We start from the raw sequence: 21,582 nt of genomic DNA on the forward strand, positions 1-21,582 counted from the left end.
TGCTAGAGTTGTTGATTTTATTAGTACTAATACATCTATTTATGCTTTTGTGAATGTTTTAAATCACACTTTTTATTTCCTTTAAATACTTCTGCCTCTGCTTTGGACTTTTGCAGTTTTGTGGGGTTTATCCTTTTTTTTTAATTAAAAAAATATTATTTTTATACAAATATTCTTTGTTAAGCTTTTTTATTCTTTTCCTCTTGCAATTACTCTTTAATATATATAAATATTCTTTATCTACCTCTATTTAACTTTGCTTTTCTATTCCTTCCTTTCTCACCATGTTCATTAGCCTGTATTCTTTGGTTTTGTTTTCCAGGTTATGCTTTAGTTAGTTTTCCTTTTACTGGTTGATATAATTTTGCTATCCTTTGCTCTCCAGGTCAATCTCTTCTACTTTCTTTCTTTTTTTTGGACTGTATTGGTTTTGTTTATGTGTGTGCATGTATGTGTATATATGCCATTATCTTTGTTAGTATCTGCCTGATTTTGTATTTGCCATTTATCTGGGATTTGCCTTTTGTTTTTTGTTTTAGAGTGTCTGCTTTTCTTTCCTTTAATGTCATAACAAACCACCTGTGGAATCTCAGTTCCCTGGTGATAGATCAAGCCCTGAGCCTTTAGAGTGGGAGCACTGACAACATGACTCCAGACTGCCAGAAAACTCCTAACCCCAGGGGGTATTAATTAGTACGAACTTCCACAAAGGCCTTCAATTGTATATAAGACCTAGCATCATCCAACTGCCAGCAGTACCAAATGCAGGATGCCTCATCCAAATAACAAACAAGACAAAAACACAATTCCAATCATCAGCAAACAGGATTACTGCCTCATACATCCCTTTCTGTCAGAGGAAAAAAAAACTTACCTCTTCCCATCAGTGCACAAGCACAAGTCACACCCAACAGAAGCCTACATAAACCGCTGGAACAACCTTAGCCACCAAGGGTAGAGACCAAAAGGAAGAAGGAATTCTACCTCAAAACCTGAGAAAGGAAACCTCAAACACAGTAAGTTAAAAAAAATTTTAAATAGGTGCTGAATTTTTGTCACAGGCTTTTTCTGCATCTATTGAGATGATCATATGGTTTTTATCTTTCAATTTGTTGCAAAATTCTGTAAAGTAATTATCCTTCAATAAAAAAATTAATTAATTAAAAAACAGCAGTAAAAAAATTAAAAGTCAGAGAAATATTGTGCAAATGAAGGAACAAACTAAAAACACACAAAATCAAATAAACAAAGAGGAAATGGGCAAACTACCTGAAAAAGCATTCAGAGTGATGATAGTTAAGATGCTCCAAACCCTCGAAAATGGAATGGAGAAAGTGCAAGAAGCAATCAATACAATTAACAAGAACACAGAAGAAATAAACAATAAACAAACAGGGATGAAGAACACAACCACTGAAATGAAAAATACTCTAGAAAGAACGAGTAGTAGATTAGCTGAAACAAGAGGATGGGTAAGTAGCTGGGAGACAGAGTGGTGGCAATAACTGCTAAACAGTAGAATAGAGAAGAAAGAATAAAAAGAATCGAGGGTAGCTTCAGAGACCTCTAGAACAATATTACACATGCCAACATTCGAGTTATAGGGGTCCCAGAGGAAGAAGAGAAAAATAAAGGCACTGAGAACATTTTTGAAGAGATCACAGTTGCAAATTCCCCCAGCATGGGAAAGGAAATAATCAGTCAAGTTGAAGAAGCACAGAGCATCCAATATAGGACAAATCCACAGAGAAACACATCGATACACATACTAATCAAGCTAACAGAAATTAAACACGAAGAAAGAATGTTAAAAGTAGTAAGGGAAAACCAAGATGAAACATACAACGGAAAACTCATAGAATTAACAGTTGATCTTTCAGCAGAAACTATGCATGCCAGAAAGGAATAGTAGGATATATTTAAAGTACTGAAAGACAAAAATAAATAAATAAATAAAAACAACTACAACCAAGACTACTCTAACCTGCAAGGATCTCAGTCAAAATTGATGGAGAAATCAAAAGCTTTAGAGACAAGCAAAAGTTAAGAGAATTTAGCGCCACCAAACCAGCTTTATGACAAATGTTAAAGGGACTTATATAGTCAAGAAATACAAGTGAAGAAAAAAGGGATCTACAAAATCAACCCCAGATAATTAAGAAAATGGCAATAGGAAACTATACATCAATAACTGCTTTTTAAAAAATGCTGGATTAATGTTGGATTAAATGCTCCAACCAAAAGACACAGACTGGCTAAATGGATACAAAAACAAGACCCTTATATATGCTATCTACAAGAAGCCTACTTCAGGCCTCAAGACACATACAGACTGAAAGTGACAGAATGGAAAAATATGTTCCATGCAAATGGAAATAAAAAGAAAGCTGGAATAGCAATCCTCACATCAGACAAAATAGACCTTTAAATAAAGAAGATTACAAGAGATAAAGGACACTTCATAATGATCAAGGGATCACTCCAAAAGGAAGACAAAGCAATTGTAAATATCTATGTACCCAACATAGGACAATGCAGAACTGATGCACCTCAATACATAAGACAAACACTAACAGACAGTAACACTGACAGTAACACAATAATAGTAGGAGACTTTAACATCACATTCACACCAATGAACAGATCATCAAAATAGAAAATTAATAAGGAAACACAGATCTTAAAGGATACATTAGATGAGATGGATCTCATTGGTATCTTCAGGACATTCCATCCAAATGCAGAAGAATACACCTTCTTTTCAAGTGCACATGGAACATTCTCCAGGATAGGTCACATCTTGGGTCACAAATCAAACCTCAGGAAATTTAAGAAGATTGAAATCATATCAAGCATCTTCTCTGACCACAATGCTATGAGACTAGATATCAGTTACAAGAAAAAAACTGTAAGAAACACAAATACATGGAGATTAAACACATTTCTAACTAACCAACAGGTTACTGAAGAAATAAAAAGGGAAATCAAAAAATTTCTAGAAACAAATGACAATGAGAGCATGATAACTCAAAACCTATGGGATACAGCAAAAGTGGTTCTAAGAGGGAAGTTTACTGCAATAAAATCCTACCTCACCTCAACTCTGTGGGAGAGGGAGAGGGTGGGATGATTTGGGAGAATGGCATTGAAATATGGATAATATCATATATGAAACGAGTTGCCAGTCCAGGTTCGATGCACTATACTGGATGCTTGGGGCTGGTGCAATGGGACGACCCAGAGGGATGGTATGGAAAGGGAGGACAGAGGAGGGTTCAGGATGGGGAACACATGTATACCTGTGGCAGATTCATTTCTATATATGGCAAAACCAATACAATATTGTAAAGTTAAAAAATAAAATAAAATTGAAAAAAAAAAAAAGAAAAAAAAATCCTACCTCAAGAAACAAGAAAAACATTGAATAGATTACCTAACTTTACACCTAAGGCAACTGAAAAAGAAGAACAAAAAACCCCCAAAATTAGTAGAAGGAAAAAAATCATAAAGATCCAAGCAGAAATAAATGAAAAAGAAAGGAAAGAAACAATAGTAAAGATTAAGGAAACTAAAAGCTGGTTCTTTGAGAAGATAAACAAAACTGACAAACCCTCAGCCAGACTCATTAAGATAAAAAGAGAGAAGAATCAAATCAACAAAATTAGAAATGAAAAAGGAGAAGTTACAACAGACAGTGCAGAAATACAAAGGATTATAAGAGACTATTATGAACAACTATAATGGCCATAAAATAGATAACAAGGAAGAAATGGACAGATTCTTAGAAAAGTTCAATCTTCCAAGACTGAACCAGGAATAAATGGAAATTGTGAACAACCCAATTACAAGCACTGAAATTGAAGCTGTGATAAAAAATCTCCCAAAAAACAAAACCCCAGGACCAGATGGCTTCACGGGAGAATTCTATCAAACATTTAGAGAAGATCTCATGCCTATCCTTCTAAAACTCTTTCCAAAAAATTGCAGAGGAAGGAGTACTTCCAAACTCATTCTATGAGGCCACCATCACCCTGATACCAAAACCAGACAAAGACAACACACAAAAAAGAAAACTACAGGTAATATCACTGATGAACACAGATACAAAAATCCTCAACACAATTTTAGCAAACAGAATTCAGCAACACATCAAAAAGCTCATACACCATGATCAAGTTGGGTTTATCCCAGGGATGCAAGGATTCAATATATGGAAATCAATCTATGTGGTACACCATATTAACAAATTGAAAGATAAAAACCATATGATCATCTCAATAGGTTCACAAAAAGCCTTTGAAAAAATTCAGCACTCATTTATGACTAAAACTCTTCAACAAATGGGCATAAAAGGAACCTACCTCAACATAATAAAGGCCATATATGATAAGTCTACAGCAAACATTATTCTCAGTGGTGAAAAACTGAAAGCATCCTCCCTAAGATCAGGAACAAGATACGGGTGTCCACTTTCACCAGTATTATTCACATAGTTCTGGAAATCCTAGCTACAGCAATCAATCAGAGAAGAAAAAGAAATAAAAGGAATCCAGATCAGAAAAGAAGTAAAGCTCTCACTGTTTGCAGATGACATGATACTATACATAGAAAAGCCTAAAGATAGTATCAGAAAATTACTAGAGCTAATCGGTGAATTTAGCAAAGTTGCCAGATACAAAATCAAAACACAGAAATCACTTGCATTTCCATATACTAACAATGAAAAATCAGAAAGAGAAATTAAGGAATCAATCCCATTCACCATTATAACAAAAAGAATTAAATATCTAGGAATAAACTTACCTAAGGAGATGAAAGAACTGTACACAGAAAATTATAAGACAGTAATGAAGGAAATCAAAGATGACATAAACAGATGGAAGGATATTCCATGTTCCTGTGTAGGATGAATCAATATTCATTTTTCAAAGAACTAAAACAAAAAAATTTCACAATTCATATGGATACACAGAAGTCTCCGAATAGCCAAGCCATGTTGAGAAATAAGAATAGAGCTGGAGGAATCAACTTTCCTGAGTTCAGACTATACTATAAAGCTACAGTCATCAAGACAGTACAGTACTGGCAAAAAAAAAAAAAAAGGCACAGAAATACAGACCAATAGAACAAGACAGAGAGTCCACACTCTCTATGGGTACCTTAGTTGTGACTAAGGAGGCAAGAATATACAGTGGGGCAAAGATAGCCTCTTCAATAAGAGATGCTGGGAAAACTAGACAGTTACATGCAAAAGGAGGACATTAGAATATTTCCTAATGCCATACATAAATACAAATTCAAAATGTATTAAAGACCTAAATGTAAGACCAGAAACTATAAAACTGTTAGAGGAAATAATAGGCAGAACACTCGATGAAATAAATCAAAGAAAGATCTTCTATGATCCACCTCCTAGAGTAATGGAAATAAAAACAAAAATAAAGAAGTGAGACCTAATTAAATTTAAAAGCTTTTGCATAGCAAAGGAAACTACAAACAAGTTGAAAACCCTCAGAATGGGAGAAAATAATAGCAAATGAAACCACTGACAAAGAATTAATTTACAAAATATACAAGTAGCTCATACAACTCAATATCAGAAAAATAAACAACCCAATCAAAAAGTAGGAAAAAGACCTAAACAGACATTTCTCCAAAGAAGACATACAGATGTCTAATAAACACATGAAAATATGCTCAATATTATTAGATAGATGCAAATCAAAACTACAATGATATTCCATCTCACACCAGTTAGAAGAGCCACCATCAAAAAGTCTAAAAACAGTAAATGCTGGGGAGTGTGTGGAGAAAAGGGAACCCTCATGCATTGCTATTGGGAATATAAATTGATACAGCCACTATGGAATATGGTATGGAGATTCCTTGAAACCTAGGAATAAAATCACCATATGACTCAGCAATCCCACTCCTCAGCATATACATTGGGGAAACAAAAACTGAATAGACACACATACCCCACAGTTCATTTCAGCACTCTTCACAATAGCTAGAACATGGAAGCCTCCTAGATGTCCATCGACAGATGAGTGGATGAAGAAGCTGTAGTACATATACACAATGGAATATTACTCAGCCATAAAAAGGAAGGCAAATGAGTCATATGAGGTGGACATACCAAGAGCCTATTATACAGAGTGAGGTAAAGTAGAGAAATATATATATCTTCTACTGATGCATATATATTGAATCTGTAAAGATGATACTGATGAATTTATTTGCAGGGCAGCAATGGAGAAACAGAGAACAGACCTATGGAAATGGGGGGAGGAGAGGAAGGAAAGGGTGAGATGTATGGAGAGAGTAACATGGAAACTTACAACACCTTATGTAAAATAGATAGCCAATGAGAATTTGCTGTTTGAATCAGGGAACTCAAACATGGGCTCTGTGACAGTCTAGAAGGGTAGGATGGGGGGAGAGATGGGAGGGAGGTTCGGGATGGGGAGGAAATGGGTGTACTTATGGCTGATTCTTGTTGATGTTTGACAGAAAACCACAAAATCCTGTAAAGCAATTATCCTTCAATTAAAAAATGAAGTGGCAAAAAAAAAAAAACAATGAAAAAGAAGTTATAATTGACATCACATAAATACTAAGGACCATAAAGCACTACTGTGAGCAAGTCTATGCCAATAAAATAGACAACCTGGAAGAAATGGATAAATTCTTAGAAAAGATCAACCTTCCAAGGCTGAACCAGGAAGAAATTTAAAAAAAAAAATGAACAAACCAATCAAAAGCATCAAAATAAAAACTGTGATAAAAAGTCTTCCAAGCAACAAAAGCCTCAGGCCAGATGGCTTCACAGGTGAAGTCTATCAAATGTTTAGAGAAAAGCTAGAACCTATCCTTCTCAAGCTCTTCCATAAAATTGCAAGGGAAGAGCACTCCAAAATTTATTCTGCAAGGCCACTATCATCTGATACTAAAACCAGACAAAGATATCACAAAAAAGAAAATTATAGGCCGATATCACTGTTGAACATAGATGCAAAAATTCTCAACAAAATGCTAGCAAACAGAACCAATGACAAATTAAAAGGATCATACACAATGACCAAGTGGGATTTATCCCAGGGATGCAAGTATTCTTCAATATATACAAACCAATCCATGTGATACACCATATTAACAAATTGAAAATTAAAAAGCATATGATAAGATTTCCCTGGTGGTACAGTGGTTAAGAATCTGCTTGCCAGTGCAGGGGAGCAAGTTTGATCCCCCATCTGGGAAGATTCCATATGCCAAGGAGCCCGTAATCCTATGAGCCACAACTACTGAGCCAACATGCCCAAACTACTGAAGTCCATGTGCCCTAGAGCCCGTGCTCTGGAAGAAGAGAGGCCAGTGCAATGAGAAGTCTGTGTACTACAACTAGAGAATAGCCCCAGCTCATCACAGCTAGAGAAAGCCTGTGCACAGCAATGAAGACACAGTGCAGCCAAAAATAAATAAACAATTTAAAAAATTTAAATGACAATAACAATAATAAACTATAAAATAATCTCAGTCAGTTCAGTTCAGTTCAGTCGCTCAGTCGTGTCCAACTCTTTGCAACCCCATGAATTGCATCACACCAGGCCTCCCTGTCCATCACCAACTCCCGGAGTTCACTCAGACTCACGTCCATTGAGTCAGTGATGCCATCCAGCCATCTCATCCTCTGTCGTCCCCTTCTCCTCCTGCCCCCAATCACTCCCAGCATCAGAGTCTTTTCCAATGAGTCAACTCTTCGCATGAGGTGGCCAAAGTACTGGAGTTTCAGCTTTAGCATCAGTCCTTCCAAAGAAATCCCAGGGCTGATCTCCTTTAGGATGGACTGGCTGGATCTCCTTGCAGTCCAAGGGACTCTCAAGAGTCTTCTCCAACACCACAGTTCAAAAGCATCAATTCTTTGGTGCTCAGCCTTCTTCACAGTCCAACTCTCACATCTCACATCCATACATGACCACAGGAAAAACCATAGCCTCAACTAGACGGACCTTTGTTGGCCAAATAATGTCTCTGCTTTTGAATACGCTATCTAGGTTGGTTATAACTTTCCTTCCAAGGAGTAAGCGTCTTTTAATTTCATGGCTGCAGTCACCATCTGCGGTGATTTTGGAGCCCAGAAAAATAAAGTCTGACACTGTTTCCACTGTTTCCCCATCTATTTCCCATCTCAGTAGATTAAAATAAACTTTTGACAAAATTCAACACCCATTTATGATTTAGAAAAAGATTCCAGAAAACGGGCATAGAAGGAACATAATGTAGGCTATTTACAACAAACCTACAGCAAACATTATTCTCAATGGTGAAAAACTGAAAGCATTTCCTCTAAGATCAGGAACAAGACAAGGGTGCCCACTCTCACCAGTTATTCTACATAGTTTTGGAAGTCCTAGCCATGGAAATCAGAATAAAAAGAAAGGAATCTAGATCAGAAAAGAAGAAGTAAAACTCTCACCATTTGTGATAACGTGATACTATATATAGAACATCATAAAGATACTCTCAGAAAATTACTAAAGGTAATCAATGAATTTAGTAAAGCCACAGGACACAAAATCAATATACAGAAATCCCTTGCATTCCTGTATACTAATAGCAAAAAATCAGAAAGAGAAATTAAGGAAACAATCTCATTCCTCATTGCAACAAGAAGAATAAATTATCTAGGAATAAACCTACTTAAGAAGACAAAAGACCTGTATACAAAAAAAATCTATACAGCTGACCAAAGAAATTAAAGGTGAGACAAACAGATGAAGAACTACATCATATTCCTGAATTGGAAGAATTAATATTATGAAAATGACTACACTATCCAAGGAGATCTACAGATTCAATGCAATCCCTATCAAATTAGCAATGGCATTTTTCACAGAACTAGAACAAAAACATTCACAATTCTGTATGAAAACACAAAAGACTCTGAGTAGGCAAAGCAATCTTGAGAAAGAAAAATGGAGCTGGAGGAATCAGCCTTCCTTATTTCACACTATACTACAAAGCTACAGTAATCAAAGCATTATGGTAATTGGCACAAAGATAGAAACCTAGATCAATGGAACAAGATAGAAAGCCTGGATATCAACCCACACACCATATGGGCACCTTATCTTTGACAAAAGAGGCAAGAATATACAATGGAGAAAACATAGACTCTTCAATAAGTGGTGCTGAGAAAACTGGACAACTACATGTAAAAGAATAAAATTAGAATATTTAGAATATCCTCCTTCACTCATGACACCATACATGGAAATAAACTAATGATGGATTAAATACCTAAATGTAAGGCCAGAAACCATAAAACTCTTACAGGAAAACATAGGCAGCACACTCCCTGACATAAATTGCAGCAATATCCTCTTTGACTCCTCTCCTAGAACAGTGGAAATAAAAACAACAATAAACAAAAGGGACCTAATTAAACTTAAAAGCTTTCGCACAGCAAAGGAAACTATAAGCAGGATGAAAAGACAACCTTCAGAATGGGAGAAACTATTTGCGAACAAAGGAAGTGACAAAGTATTAATCTCCAAAATATACAAGGAGATTATGCAGCTCAATATTAAAACACAAAAAACAACCCAATCAAACAATGGCCGCTAAGTCACTTCAGTCGTGTTCGACTCTGTGCGACCCCATAGACGGCAGCCCACCAGGCTCCCCCGTCCCTGGGACTCTCCAGGCAAGAACACTGGAGTGGGTTGCCATTTCCTTCTTCAATGCATGAAAGTGAAAAGTGAAAGTGAAGTCGCTCAGTCGTGTCCGACTCTTAGCGACCCCATGGACTGCAGCCCACCAGGCTTCTCCGTCCATGGGATTTTCCAGGCAAGAGTACTGGAGTGGGGTGCCATTGCCTTCAGAAGACCTAAATATACATTTCTCCAAAGAAGACACATAAATGGCCAACAAATACATGAAAAGATGCTACAACTGCTCATATTAGATAAATGCAAATCAAAACTCCAATGAGGGGTCACCTCATACCAGTCAGAATGGCCACCATTAAAAAGTATACAAACAAAACATGCTGGAGAGGATGTGGAGAAAAGGGAACCCTCTTGCAGTGTTGGTGGGGATATAAGTTGAGACGGTCACTATGGAGAACAGTATGGAGATTTATTAAGAAACTAGGGGTAAAGCTACCATGTGACCCAGGAGTCCCACTTCTGGGCATATACCCCAATAAAGCCATAATTCAAAATGACACATGCATCCCAATATTCATTGCAGCACTATTTACAATAGCCAGGACATGGAAGCAACCTAGATGGCCATTGGCAGATGAATGGATAAAGAAGTTGCGGTATATATACACAGTGGAATTCATTTCATAAAAAGGGATAAATGAGTCAGTTCAACTGAGGTGGATGAAACTAGAACTTGTTATGCGGTTTGTCATGAGTGAAGTATGTCAGAAAGCAAAGAAAAATAAATATCATATATTAATGCACATATAATGGAATCTAGAAAAATGTTACTGATGAGTCTATTTGCCAGGAAAAGAGATGAAGAGAATTAACTTTTGGACACAGCAGGGGAAGAACAGTGTGGGGTGAATTGAGAAAGTAGAATTTATATATGTATAGTACCATGTATAAAACAGATAACTATTGAGAAGCCATTGTATAACACAGGAGCTCAGCTGGATGCTCTGTGATGACCTAGAGGAGTAGAACTGGAGGGTGGGAGTGAAGCTTAAGAGGGAGAGGATATATGTATACTTATAGCCGATTCATGTTGCTGTACTGCAGAAACTAGCACAACATTATAATTACCTCCAACTTAAAAATTTGAATAAATTAAAAAGAAAAGTTAAATGCAATAATTATCAGCATTTATGGATCTCATAACAGATCCTTAAGATATATGGGGAAAAATGACAGCACCATGGGGAGAAAGATATAGCTTTTCAATAGTAACCAGAGATTTCAGAACCTACTCAATAAGAGGCAAAACAACTGGACAAAAGATAAGTAAAGAAATAGAGGACTTAAATGACACAATAGGTCAACTAGATCTAACATCAATATATTGAATACCCAACAGTGATGTACAAGACCGTATTGTCTGTGAACAGAGATAACTTTGCTTTTTCCTTTCCAATTTCCTTTTTCCTTTTCTGTTTATTTTTCTTTCTTAATTTCTCTGACTATAACTTCCAGTGCTATGTTGAATAGAGGTGGCACAGAGATATCTTGTTCTAAACTTAGAAAAAATGTTCTAGTCCCTTATCACTGAGTATGATATTAACTGTGGGTATTTAATATATGGTAATTTATTATTTTGAGACAGTTTCTTTCTATTTCTCGTTTGAGTGTTTTTATCAGGAAAAGTTGTTGAATTTTTTCAAAAGCGTTTTTACGTCTATTGAGATGATCAATAGGGTTCTCTGTTTTTGTTTTATTCAATCTGGTAATTTGGTGTACTGCTTTATTCGATTTTCACATATAGGGTTAGGGTGCCTTCTAGGAGCAAATCCCACATGGTTATGGGTCATTTACACATGGCTCATGTATAAACATTTTGATATGCAGCTAAATTTGGCTTGTTAGCATGTTGCTGAGGATATTTTCATGAGTCTTCATAAGGTATATTGGTCTGTAGTTTATTTTCCTTTAGAAAATTTTATATGGCTTTGGTATAAAGATAAAGCTGAAGCTAGCCTTAAAAAAGGAGTTAGGAGGTGTTTCCTCCTCTTCAGTTGTTTTGAACATTTTGAAAATGATTGATGTTAATTTTTATTTAAGTGTATGTTAGGAATTCACCAATATAGCCATGTGATCCTGAGCTTTTCTATTCTTTTTTTTTCTTTTATTTATCGAGGTATACTTGCTTTATGATGTTGTGTTAGCTTCTGCTGTACAGCAAGGTGAATCAACTATTTGTATACATAAAGCCCTCCCTCTTGGGTCTCCCTCCCATCCCCACCATCCACCCATGTAGGTCACCACAAAGCACCAAGTTTAGCTCCCTGTGTTATATAGCAGGTTCCTACTCGCCATCCGTCATACCCATGTTAGTGAATATATGTCAGTCCCAGTCTGCCAATCCCCCCCACCCCCAGTGTGTCTACACATCCATTCTCTGCATCTGCATCTACTGCTGCCCTGCAAATAGGTTCATCTGCACCATTTCTCTAGATTCCAGATACATGAATCTATACATGATATTTGTTTTTCTCTTTCTGACTTACTTCATTCTGACAGACTCTTGAGAAGTTTTTTTATTACTGATTCAACCTCCTTGCTAGTCAAAAATCTATTCAGATTTTCTATTTCCTTATGAGTCAGTCCTGGTAGCATTTTGTTTCTAGGAATTTGTTTATTTCATTTAAGTTATGCCAATTTGTTGACCTAAAGTAGCCTACAGTGCCCTCTTCCAATCATTTTTATTTCCAGGGAACCAGTAGCAAAGTCTCAATTTCATCCCTGAGTTTAGTAATTTAAGTCTTCTCTCTCTTTTTTCTAACTACCTAAAAGTCTGTCAAATTTGATCTTTTCAAAGAACCAACTTTTGATTGTGCTGCTTCTCTCTGTTGTTTTTCTCCCCTCAATCTCATTTGTGTCTGCTCTAATCTTTATTATTTTCTTCCTCTGTTAGCTTTGTGTATAATTTGTTCTTCTTAAGTTGCTTAAACTGTAAGTTAGTCTATTGATTTAAGATATTTATTGTTTTTTAAAGTAGGTATTTACAGCTGTTAGTTTCCTTCTTAGCATTGCTTTCATTACGTCCTATAAATTTTGAGAATATTGCGTTTTCATTTTCATTTATTTCTAGCAATAATAAACCTCCAGCATGTGCAGTGGTAAAGAATCCACCTGCCAATGCAGGAGATGCAAGAGATTCGGGTTCAATCTCCTGGTCAGGAAGATCCCCTGGAGTAGGAAATGGCAACCAACTTCAGTATTCTTGCCTGGAAAATTTCATGGACTGAAGAGCCTGGCAGGTTAGTTCATAGGGTCTCAAAGAGTTGGATACAACTGTACAACTGAGAACACGCACACACATACAAGCAAATGACACAATATTACTGAAAGAAATTAAAGACTTAGATAAGTGGGAAAACATTCCACTTTCAGTGATAGGAATACTCAATATTTCTAGGATGTCCATTCTATCCAAAAGAATCTACAGATTTAAAGCTGTTCCTATCAAAATCTTGATGACATTTTTTTGCAGAATTAGAGAAACATTTTCTCAGTTTCATATGAATCTCAAGGAAATATGAATAGCTAAAAAATCTTCAAAAAGAAAAACAAATAAAAATGAAATTTGAGGACTCACACCTACTGATTTGTAAACTTATTACAAGACTACCATAATCAAAATAGCAAAGTACTAGATTAAAGGCAGGGTAAAGAACCTAGAGAAAAACCCTTGCATATATGGTCACATGACTTACCAAAGGATGCCAAGACCATTCTCTGAGATAAAGAATAGGATTTTTTTTAAAAAAACGGTGCTGCGAAAATTGAACATTCATATGCAAAACCATGAAGTTGAATTACAACCTAACAACATATACAAAAATGAACTCAGCATGGGTCAGAGATGTAAACATAGAGTTAAAACTATAAAACTATCAGAAGAAAACATAAGGTAAAAGTTCATGACTTTGAATTTGGCAATGATTACTTGAACATCAAAAGCACAGGCAATAAAAGAAAAAAACAGGCAAACTGAACTTCATCACAATGAAAATTTTGTACATCAAAGGACAGTATCAACAGAGTAAAAAAATATTTTCAAATTATATATCAGCTAAGGGATTAATGGGAGAAGACAATGGCACCCCGCTCCAGTACTCTTGCCTGGAAAATCCCATGGATGGAGGAGTCTGGTAGGCTGCAGTCCATGAGGTCGCTAAGAGTCGGACACAACTGAGCGACTTCCCTTTCATTTTTCACTTTCATGCATTGGAGAAGGAAATGGCAACCCACTCCAGTGTTCTTGCCCGGAGAATCCCAGGGATGGAGGAGCCTCATGGGCTGCCGTCTGTGGGGTCGCACAGAGTCGGACACAACTGAAGCGACTTAGCAGCAGCAGCAGCAAGGGATTAATACCAGTATATGATCCAACACCAAAAAGTCAAACAACCCATTTCAAAAAGGGCAAAGCTCTTGAGAAGACATTTGAAAGAAGATATACAAATATGGAACAAGCACATATATATACTCAAAATCACTATTAAGGAAAGGCAAAGCAAAGCAATAATAAGGTAACACTCTGCAAACCTACTAGGGTGCTGTCTCTCTGTATCTCACTGTCCACACTGTTCATTGAACCCAGGGAGACAAGGTGTGATCTAAGAGGCTGAAAGAAGACTTGAGGAGCCCTAGGAACTGCAGACACGTTTATGCTCTACTGGTTGACCCAGCAGATGCAGCAGCAGACACACTGTATTCTCTCATCTCATGGCGGACACAATGGTCACAACCTCGATACAGCAGTAATATGCCACAGCTTTCTAGGTGGAGCTCACCTGGAGGTCATGCGTACAATCTGTGACCAAGCGAGTACCTCGTGACGTGCATGCTCCATGCTATAAATGATCTCAGCTGTTACATAGTCAATATTTACAAAACATGGTGTGAGGGAGCCTAAACACACCATCTTAACTAATTTGCTCTCTCCTCACAGGTGCCTATTAAATAAAAACAAAATGAAAACAGAAACAAACATTGTTGATTATTATGGGGAGACAAAACGTGCTCCACTGGAGAAGGGAATGGCAAACCACTTCAGTATTCTTGACTTGAGAACCCCATGGATGGGATGAAAAAGCAAAAAGATATCACACTGAAAGATGAACTCCCCAGGTTGGTAGGTGCCCCATATGCTACTGAAGAAGACTGGAAAAATAACTCCAGAAAGAATGAAGACACGGAGCCAAAGCAAAAACAACACCCAGGTGGGGATGTGATTGGTGATGGAAGTAAAGTCTGATGCTGTAAAGAGCAATATTGCATAGGAACCTGGAATGTTAGGTCCATGAATCAAGGTAAATTGGAAGTGTTCGAACAGGAGATGGCAAGAGTGAACATCAATATTTTAGGAATCAGCGAACTAGAATGGACTGGAATGGGTGAATTTAATTCAGATGACCACTATATCTACTACTGTGGGCAAGAATCCCTTAGAAGAAATGGAGTAGCCATCATAGTCAACAAGAGAGTCTGAAATGCAGTACTTGGATGGAATCTCAAACATGACACAATGATCTCTATTCATTCCCAAGGCAAACTGTTCAACATCACAGTAATACAAGTCTATGATCTAACCATTAATGCTGAAGAAGCTGAAGTTGAATGGTTCTATGATGACCTACAAGACCTTCTAGAACTAACATGCAAAAAAGATGCCCTATCATCATAGGGGACTGGAATGCAAAAGTAGAAGTTGAGCGATACCTGAAGTAACAGGCAAGTTTGGCCTTGGAGTACAGAATGAAGCAGGGCAAAGGATTACAGAGTTTTGCCAAGAGAACACACTGGTCATAGAGCACATCCTCTTCCAACAACACAAGAGATGACTCTACACATGGACATCACCAGATGGTCAACACTGAAATCAGACTGATTACATTCTTTGCAGCCAAAGATGGAGAAGTCAGCAAAAACAAGACTGGGAGGTGACTGTGGCTCAGATTATGAAATCCTTACTACAAAATCCAGACTTAAACTGAAGAAAGTAGGGAAAACCACTAGACCATTCAGGTATGACCTAAATCAAAATCCCTTATGATTACACAGTGGAAGAGACAAACTGATTCATGGGATAGATCTGATAGAGTGCCTGGAGAATTATGGATGGAGCTTCGTGACATTGTACAGGAGGCAGGGATCAAGACCATCCCCGAGAAAAAGTAATGCAAAAAGGCAAAATGGTTGTCTGAAGAGGTCTCACAAATAGCTAAGAAAAGAAGAGAAGTGAAACGCAAGGAGAAAAGGAAAGATATACCCATTTGAATGCAGAGTTCCAAAGAATAGCAAGAAGAGATAAGAAAACCATCCTCAGTGATCAATGCAAAGAAATAGAGGAAAACAACAGAATGGGAAAATTTAGAGATATCTTCAAGAAAATTAGAGATACCAAGGGAACATTTCATGCAGAGATGGGTAAAATAAAGGACAGAAATGATATGAACCTAACAGAAGCAGAAGATACTAAGAAGGGGCGGAAAGAATACTCAGAAAGTGAAAGTGAAGTTGCTCAGTCGTGTCCGACTCTTTGGGACCCCATGAACTGTAGCCTACCAGGCTCCTCTGTCTATGGGATTCTCCAGGCAAGAATACTCAGAAGAACTATACAAAAAAGATCTTTTTTTTTTTTTTTTTTTTATCTGGGTCATTAGACCCAGATAATCACAATGGTGTGATCACTCACCTAGAGCCACACATCCTGGCATGTGAACTCAGGTGGGCTTTAGAAAGCATCAGTACAAACAAAGCTAGTGGAGGTGATAGAATTCCAGCTGAGCTGTTTCAAGTCCTAAAAGATGATGCTGTGACAGTGCTGCACTCAATATGACAGCACATTTGGAAAACTCAGAAGTGGCCACAGAACTGGAAAACGTCAGTTTTCATTCCAATCCCAAAGAAAGGTAGTGCCAAACAATGTTCAAACTACGGCACAGTTGCACTCATCTCACATACTAGGAAATTAATGCTCAAAATTCTCCAAATGAGCTTCAACAGTACATGAACTGAGATCTTCCAGATGTTCAAGCTGGATTTAGAAAAGGCAGAGGAGCCAGAGATCAAATGGTCAACATCTGCTGGATCATGGAAAAAGCAAGAGAGTTCTAGGAAAACATCTACTTCTGCTTTACTGACTATGCCAAAGCCTTTGACTGTGTGGATCACAACAAACTGGAAACTTCTTGAAGGTATGGGAATACCAGACCACCTTACCTGCATCCTGAGAAACTTATATGCAGTTCAAGAAGGAACAGTTAGAAGCAGACATGGAAAAATGAACTGGTTCCAAATTGGGAAAGGATTACAATCAAGGCTGTATATTTTCACCCTGCTTATTTATCTTATATGCAAAATATATCATGCAAAATGCTGGGTTGGATGAAGCACAAGGTGGAATCAAGATTGCCATGAGAAATATCATTAACCTCAAATATGCAGATGACACCACCCTTATGGCAGAAAGCGAAGAGGAACTGCAGAGCTTCTTGATGAAAGTGAAAGAATAGAGTAAAGAAGCTGGTTTAAAGCTCAACATTCAAAAAACTAAGATCATGGCATCTGGTCCCATCACCTCATGGCAAATAGACGAGGAAACAATGGAAACAGTGAGAGATATTATTTTCTTGGGCTTCAAAAACACTGCAGATGGTGACTGCAGCCATGAACTTAAAAGACACTTGTTCCTTGAAAGAAAAGCTATGACAAACTTAAACTGCATATTAAAAAGCAGAGACATCACTTTGCTGACTAAGGTCTGTACAGTCAAAGCTCTGGTTTTTCCAGGAGTCATGTATGGATGTGAGAGTTGGACCATAAAGAAAGCTGAGCACTGAAGAATTGATGCTTTTGAACTGTGGTGTTGGAGAAGACTCTTGAGAGTCCCTTGGACTGCAAGGAGATCCAACCAGTCCATCCTAAAGGAAATCAGTCCTGGGTGTTCACTGGAAGGACTGATGCTGAAGCTGAAACTCCAATACTTGGTCCACCTGATGCGAAGAACTGACTCATTGGAAAAGACCCTGATGCTGGGAAAGATTGAAGGCAGAAGGAGAAGGGGACAAGAGGATGAGATGTTTGAATAGCATCCTTGACTTGATCACCATGAGTTTGAGCAAGTTCTGGCAGTTGGTGATGGACAGGGAGGCCTGGTGTGCTGCCACGGGGTTGCAAAGTCAGACATGACTGAGCGACTGAACTGAAATGTAAATTTTATATTATGTGCATTTTATCATAATTTAAAAAGTAGGTTTCTGACTGTTAAAGTAAACACTGACTGATTATGTAGAAGTAAAGTGTGACAACAACAGAAAATAGGACAACAAACAATATACAAGTATAAATTGTAAGATTCATATACTACACATGCAATGGTGTACTGTCACTTACAGGTAGGTATAGATGGTGTTAGTGGTAGAGAGCATGCCTGCCAATGCAGGAGACATAAGAGACATGGGTTTGATCCCTGGATCGGGATGATCCCCTGGAGGAGGGTATGGCAACCCACTCCAGTATTCTAGCCTGGAGAATACCATGGACAGAGGAACTTGGACAGGCTATAGTCCGTAGGGTTGTAGAGCCTGACATGACTGAAGTGACTTAGCATGCATGCATATTAATTTAGAGTTTTCTATTTTCAACCTTAGAGAAACTAACAAAAACAAAATAAATAGATGTAACTAACAAGCCAATAAAGAAGAGAAAATGGAATCCAAAACAAAGACTCATGTGCTTCTATTTGCCATTTAATGTAAGTGAAGGAGCCAGCCTAGGTGTAAAAACAGAAGAGACCATGTTGCTCTGAGGATCCCGTGCCTAGTATAAGTGGGTGACAGCTGGCTCAGAAGGCGGTAATGTATGTCCACTACTGCTAAATTTGATCTTAACTGTTTTTCTTTTAAGAAAAGCCAAAAATCTATCTATTTATGCATTGAGTAGATATAATTCACCTATTCATCTAGATGCAATTAATCTATGAATAGAATAATTCATCTATTATTCCTTGATTCATGTGAAATCTTCTGGTTTTTAAGTTGTCTTTATTTTAAAATAGTGCTGACTAATTAAACGCATCTGTAGTCTACATATAGCCTTCAGGTAACTAATATGATAACTCTAATTTAAATAAAGTGAACAATAAAAGGAATCAATGATGGACTAAAAATAGAGAGTGTGATTTCTGTGAATGGAACATTTATCACTTAATGTGCCCCATACCTTCCTACTTTTGTTCCTGCTCTTGCTTTTACCTTTTTCTGATATTTTCTGTCCAATTTCTTTTTCAAAATCCAAATCAACTGCCATCTTTTCCTAGGAATTTTGTTTCTTCTTCTAGTCAGAACAGACATTTCTGTTTCCTTAACAATCAAGACCCTCTTGCTTGGGCAAAGCACTAATAAATCCACTTGGAGTACATGTGAATCAATGTGGTTATGATTCCATGAATGAAAAAACTCAAAACATTGGTTAAATTTCCCCCCACCATAGACTAGACCTGCAATGTTCATTCATGCTTTTAGCCTAAACTTGTCTCTTCCCAACACTTTTTCTGTATACAGCTGCTATGGGGAATCTGTTCTGGAACATGTACTTCCCTGACCAAGGAAACTATTCAATGACTCCTTCCCTGCAAGAAGTTGATTCCTTGGCTCCACAGTTTTTGTCTTCCAGTGCCCGACTCATCTCATCTCTTGCTATCTTTACCCTGCACTTGAATTTTCCTAAATATGAAATAACACACAATTCAGTGAACTGACTCTCAGCTCTCAGCTGAGAAGACTCTCCATTCAACTTCTCACCAAGCTCTGCTTCCTCATGGCAATACTGTTTTTGTTTTTTTTTTGTTTAGCCATCTCTACTCCACCTACTGCCACAAACAGCCTCGCTGTGCTGCCTCTGTGCTGGGTGTGATAGAGGGTGTCTACCCATCGCCCAGCTTCCCCAGGTTCAGCTATTTTAGTCTCTCACTTGGAAGCTCTTATGGAGACTGGGCCAACCCAAGGTTACGTGGAACTGTGGTGCCCTCTACTGCTTTCCAGAACCGTGACTACTTTGCTTTCTGTCATTCAACACAAGGGAAAATGCTAATAGAACACATGGGAATTAAGTGGATAGACCATCATTTCCCAGGGCAAACACTGAATTTCGTATTAAAACAAATATTATGAAATGCTAATATATATTCTTCTAACATGTGAATTTCCATAAGGTATGCCTTATTATTTTACTATCCTTTCAGGTCCAACCTAAGGCTCTTTATATGTTCATAAATATTAAGAGCAGAGACGGGGTTATCATTTCATCACATGGAGAAATTAAGTATTTAAGCCACGTGGTTAAATAAAATTTAAAGATTAGCTCTCAGTACACATAATTTCCATGTGTTCAATAATATGCATTGACTTTAGACTGATAGGGAAAACATGCAAATTTTAAAAATAATTCATGAAAAGAACATAAATTCTCTTACAGTTGATTGAATCCAGGAAAGTATTATTGTTAAAAATCAGTATTTGTAACTCTCACTAATACAAAATAATCCCTGGTTTATCCACATTTCTTTGCAAAAATTAGTAAGTGATTTCCTTTGGTAATCTCTAAGGCTTTAAATTCACTAGTTATTTGAACTCTTTGATTTGCCTTATGTTGTTTAATATTGGGGAAATAGTAATTATCACTGGTATCTCTAAACCTAGAATTCTAACACTTAGTAGGTTACAATTATATTGATTTTTATTGCTTTTAATTTAATGATTTTGATTGTCAATGAGCTTTATCTTAGTGATACGATTTTTGAGTAATTAGAAAATGAAGAAATATCTGTCTTCAATTTATTCATTTTAGAATCAGAAAAGCCTTTCAAATAAGCATCTTATCTAATTTATATTTCATGCAGAATCACTGGAATCAGAGCTATTTAATACTATGACTAAGTGTATACTCAGAATAACACTTCCTTATATTTGGAACATTTATGTATTTTTATGTCCTATTTCTGAAATATATCTAGAAGCTGCTATTTTTAGAAAATCTTAGAATTTTTGGCATGTGCAAAAGTGCCAGCAGTTAGCTTAGATTTGGACTGCGTTGTATTAAACATAACTAAGTATAGTGTGACTTCACACATTGAATGATTAAAGATCTTTTCTGGAGAGTTAGAAATTCGCCCTTCTCACAATTATTCTGTTAAGAGTGACTGTAAACAATTCAGTCAGAGTCTTTTGACTCTTGACTCTCAAAGTCTTTCTTTGTCTTTTGTCAGAGTATGACAAAAGACATAGAAATGGTAATACACTGCCCATCAGGTTCTTGCTGGGTTTATTTAAATATTGAACATCTCCCCCTGGGTGTTCTCATAGCCAAGAAGCATCCGGTCCGGAGAAAATCAGACGCTGCCATCTTAAAACCACAACTGTGCTTGCTTTGCTTCCCTATCCTGCCCGAGCGTCATTTGTGCCAGCCAGCCTCAGCACTCAGAGTAGGCACGCTGAGGCAGAGACGAACATGACCTCGATAATGAAATTTCACGTGTTCGTGGGTGCGGGAGGTAACGCCCTACAGCAGAATTCAAGTCCGATACCCACTCACAAGTCTGCAGACCCTAAGTCCTCTTGTCACTGACAAGAAGGCTTCTTGTCAAGAAAGGGAACTTCCCAGCCTCCCCAAATGTACAGAGCAATTAGGTAAGCGTTTAATTCTAATTAATCCATTTTACTGACTTTACTTCCCATAGCAATGAATTACAATTCTTTAAAAAGTAGCCTCAGAGGCCAGTTTCTTCCTATAGAGAGTAGGAGCTGCAGACACAGGGGCCTGCGTGGAGGACTGAGGCAGGACTTAGGCCCGGCCAGAAAGGCGCTCA

Source organism: Bos indicus, chromosome 21 (genome assembly GCF_029378745.1).
Source record: "Bos indicus isolate NIAB-ARS_2022 breed Sahiwal x Tharparkar chromosome 21, NIAB-ARS_B.indTharparkar_mat_pri_1.0, whole genome shotgun sequence".
Lineage (NCBI taxonomy): Eukaryota > Metazoa > Chordata > Mammalia > Artiodactyla > Bovidae > Bos > Bos indicus.